Below are 5,267 nucleotides of genomic sequence, written 5' to 3' on the forward strand. Positions count from 1 at the left end.
TATCAAAAGCTGGATCTGTAACTTTTTCCAGTAAGGGACACGATAAGACGTCATTATGCTAAACTATGAGTACATAAGCCGATTTGTAAGCTTCTCAGAAAAGATCAACTATCTTGTCAGCAAATATAGCAGTCAATTCTAATCTATTCCGAATGTACTGAAACTGAATACACTAATCAATTCGTCACTAAGTATTGCATTCCCAGCAATATGCTCCTGTTTCCACAAGGGGTAGATTTAGTCTCCTTAGCTGCAATAATCATTTGGTTCTGTTCCCAGCAATCTATCTCTCGCCAAGCTATCGGACCCAAGACCTTCGGGAATTGCTCAAACATACTAGATTTCGAATTTCCCTAAGCATACCTTGCCACAAATGTAGAAACGAGGGTCAGATTTAGCTTGAGATAACTACCAAGGGTATAATGTGAGTTGTTTAAATAAAATGACAAACGAGGGAATAACTGAACGTTTATATATACTCTGGGTCTGGAACCTGGATTGGAATCCTCGAATATATAGCAGACATGATACCTCGAAATTCATGTTCGAGCGCAGTTATGTCTAGAATGACTTGAAAAGGCTTCTCATGCATTCCTGTTAAATATGAGATCTGGTTCCTAGTATTTTGATATTCGTGGGCTGACCCTCACATTCATTCCCTGCATTTATGCTTTAAATAAAATAGCATCATGCAGGCAGAATGATGTAGTCTATGAAATGACTGCATTCATGATATTTTTGTGTCATTATCCCGATGCAGGTTCCATAATTGTTATTCATATCTGTACGCATAGTCTCTGTCTCTGTCTGTCTGTCTCTCTCTCTCTCTCTCTCTCTCTCTCTCTCTCTCTCTCTCTCTCTCTCTCTCTCTGGTTTTATTTATCGATTATACTTCATATTTCTATCTTTTTCCTTGTTTCTTATTTAGGTATTGATTCTCTCTCTCTCTCTCTCTCCTCTCTCTCTCCTCTCTCCTCTCTCTCTTCTCTCTCTATAGGTATTTGATTCTCATCTCTCTCTCTCTCTCTCCTCTCTCTCTCTTCTCTCTCCTCTCTCCTATCCTCTTCTCTCTCTCGTTTTAGTTTCCTCTTTTCTACTCTCATTTCAATGACGGATTTCTTTCTCGCTGTCCCTCCTAATTGGAGAAAGTTTAGTCTTCAGTTCTTGCAAACAGTTCAAGTAAGGCACGTATTATTAGAAATACATACGTTATATATATATATATTATATATATATATATATATATATCTTATATATCTATATATATATACATACATACTATATATATATATATATATATATATATATATACATATATGTATGTATATATATATATATATATATATATATATATATATATATATATATATATATATTATAAAAATACACAACACACGCACATACACAAGCACACACACTCACTCACACTTATATATAAAATGCTTTTTATACGACCATCGACCGCGAAGTAAATGCTAAACCATATTTATTATTCCAATCTTATCAATATGGTTTAGCTAAATGAACTTACGTGCAATACACTCCAAGGTATAATAAAGTTCAAGCAAATCTTCTCAACTGATGGCAACGTTTTACTTTAATTATTCGTTGATGACTCCAGTGACTGCACTGAAAAGATTGTCTAGAGAAATAGTGATGTTTAGAGTCAGATTAAACTATTTTATGTTCTGCAACATTTTTTACAAATTAACTTTCCTGCCAGTTGTAAAAGAGACAACTCGGCCAAACCCTGCTATTTTTGAATTTCCCATATTGTCGTATTTCTGTCTTAGTTCTGGCCGTAATGCAACAGTAGTAAAATTTGCAAAATGTTTTGAAAACTTATTTTTATTGCCTCCCTTTTTCATTAAGACCTAAAACTTTCTTTAATATAGAAATATATTCTGACTGAGGTAAGATTGTTTCTCAAAATTAGCACTGCAATAAAGATTTCACAGTCGAATTATCCTTGAAACTTTCATAAAGAAATATAAATTGAAGTTCACATGAAGCCTAGATTCAGTATGATAAGCTTGGGATTAATCTAACAAATTGTTGATTGCTCCATGAATGTCATGTCATTCTTTAACTATTGTGTATATATTACCTACCTAACCGACCTCTTCTGACAAACAGCAACTCAAAAAGCAAATAGTTAAGGATAAAAATGCCATTAGTAAGAAATAGGACACCAAAATATGTATGAGAAATGTTACCAGATTAATAAATGCATAAGCACTTCCACCGCTTGGTTGAATAATTGGATACAACTAGCTTGCATTAGCCGCCTGTTGTATAGTCCATCCGTTTAAATATATTTGAGGTTGTGAAATGTTAAACATTATGCGATTATATGAACCTCAGGCCCTAAATAAGTCTCACAGCGAATATGAACTGACTCCTGACAAAGAGAATCATTCAGATAAGTTCACAGCCAACCTCTAGTCAATGCATGGTTTGGTAATGCTCTAATGTATTTATAACACACACGTAAATACAGATTTGAGAACAGGCACGCACTCGGCACAACCATTACCGGTTTGCTGTACCGTGGCTGAGGGAGAACAGTCCCCCAGAACGGGCTATAATAATTCTTGGCAGGGAGGGACTTTCCATGACCTGGATTGCCACATCTCGAAATGCATAAAAAGGGAAAGAAGATTCATTTCCGTTTTCATAACTGTCAGGGCTCGTCAGTTGCCAGTTGCCTAATTAATCTTGTATTAATACTCCGCCACCATAGTTCAAAGCTTAACAGAAACGAATAGCTTATCGTCAAATACAAATGAATTCGTATCAATACCAAAGGCACATTCAAATACTATTAACGCACGATTTACACTTTCTCCCTTTCTTGCACAATACACCTTTATCATTTTCGTGGTCACCCATTCACCTGTTGACAGACCCAGAGGTTGTTTAACTTAGCTAACCGAATAACAAAGGTATAATGAACTATGATAGTATTACTATTTCTGAGCCGTGAAGTTAAGGGGAAAATTCATGGCGGTGATAGTCTTGCTTCAACATTTCTCAGTGAAAGTGACAAATGAAATACGAATACTGGTCTAGAACTTTCGTGTATCTATTGCGTTTGTTCTTGATTAAGCTGGCTTTATGCCAGCTCGGCCTCTTGCTTCTGGAGCAGTTCGTAACAATCATATATTCATATCAATGTATACTTAATATTGTAGATATGTCAGCTAGTTTCATTAAAAAAATAATAAAATGGAAGATATCGTAACTTCTAAATCACTGGTCCACGTTTGCTGGCAAAATATGTTTTTATTCTTATTGTTTTATTTGTAGATATGTCAGCTAGTTTCATAATAAAAAGAATAATAAAATGGAAGATATCGTAACTTCTAAATCACTGTTCCACGTTTGCTGGCAAAATATGTTTTTATTTCTTATTTTTATTTTTCAGTGATATCTCATTTTCGCCGACTTCCATTTACGTTTATTTATCAGCGCTATCTTCTGTAACATCATAGTGATTATTCAACTATTTTGGAAAATTGGATGTATTTAGAACTTTAGAAACGGTAATTAGGAGTTTTGTTTATTCATTAGACAATTCTCCAACAAATTCTCGATGGTTATGTCATTAAAGGATTTAGAAGACGGAGAAAAGGTTTCAAGCAATTAGGAAAGTTCCTTCATATAACATTAATTAGCAGATTATATATATAACCTGCTAATTATTTTTTTAAACGAACTTTCCTAATAGATTGAAACGTTGCCTTCGTCTTGTAAATCCTTTAAATGCAAAAGCCATTGAGAATTTGTTGGAGAATTGTCCAATGAATAATCGAAACTCATAATTATCGTTCGTTTTAAAGTTCTAAATATACACAATTTTCCAAAATAGTTGAAGTAATCACTACCATGTTACAGAAGTCAGAGAAAATAGATATAAAAAAAAAACACAAATAAGCTTATTTTGTCAATAAAAGTGGACCAGTGATTTAGAAGTTATGACATCTTGAATTTTATTTTGTTTTCATGAGACTAGCTGATCTAGCCCCACAAATATTAGGTATATATCAGCATGAAGATTTGATTGTAACGAACTGCTCCAGAAGCCGTGCAGTAGCGAGTCAGTAGGAGAGAAAGAACGACAATATCGATTCAGTTGGAGAGAGAGAGAATATATCGTAGGAGAATGAAAAGGAAAAAGAAAACCTTATCGTAAGAGAATACCGCATTTGACTTACCTAGTAAGGCTCGAGGGACAAAACAAATTAGCAGGACAGATGATTTTTTTTTACTTTTCCTTAACTGAAGGGAGCCTGTGGTTGTCTATGACATACGTGCATGTACTTATGCTCTTATAAGCAAATACAAGAAGATTGCGTCAGAAATGAACTAAAATTAAATTAAAATGGTTGTTTTCATTAATATATGTATGTATATATTTTAATATATATATATATTCCCTATTATATTACTATATATATTATATATAGATATAGTATAATATATATTATATAAGGCGTACATGTATATTAATATATTTATATATATTCATATATATATATATTATTCCAATATAGATATATAGATTATGTATATGCTATACATGTATATAAAAATATATATATATATATATATATATATATATATATATATATATATATATATATATATATATATATTTGTGTGTGTGTGTGTGAGCGCGTGTGTGTATATCTGTTAGTGAGAACACGATTCTTTATAGATGTATGAATAAATGGATCTGCTAATAGTAGGGATATATTGTATGATGCAGAACCAGTAACGATTCTCATGTAAATATAAAAATGATAATAATAAAAGTGCCAGTACATCCTGTATAATGTTTCTGAAAGATATCACCTCTTCATTATTCTGTTCCAGTGTGTAAAGGTAAAGATTAAATATCCAATATCCCGCCAAGTGTCCATCTCTCAAAATTGAAAAAAAAATAAAGGACTTTTTTAGATATAATGACAATCAAAACTCACACAAAACATGAGTCTAAGTATGAGAAACCCTACAGGAAATTCGAAGAGTAACACTCGGAAGAAGTCTGCTTGAGCACAGACGCGGCTCAAGATCTTCTCAGAGATCCACCTTCGAAATGACGGCCAAAATGTTCCCCCCAAACCACAGTTTCGTCGGCGCCGCGGATGACCTCCCGCCGCGGTCGGCAGTCACAGCGATACCCGTCAACACCAGCAGTGCGGCAGTCAAACGAAAACGGACCAAGGGGATGCCGTAGACATCCTCCTGTTTGACGAGGATTC

The sequence above is a fragment of the Macrobrachium nipponense genome, chromosome 13, assembly GCF_015104395.2.
Source record: "Macrobrachium nipponense isolate FS-2020 chromosome 13, ASM1510439v2, whole genome shotgun sequence".
NCBI classification, from domain to species: Eukaryota; Metazoa; Arthropoda; class Malacostraca; order Decapoda; family Palaemonidae; genus Macrobrachium; species Macrobrachium nipponense.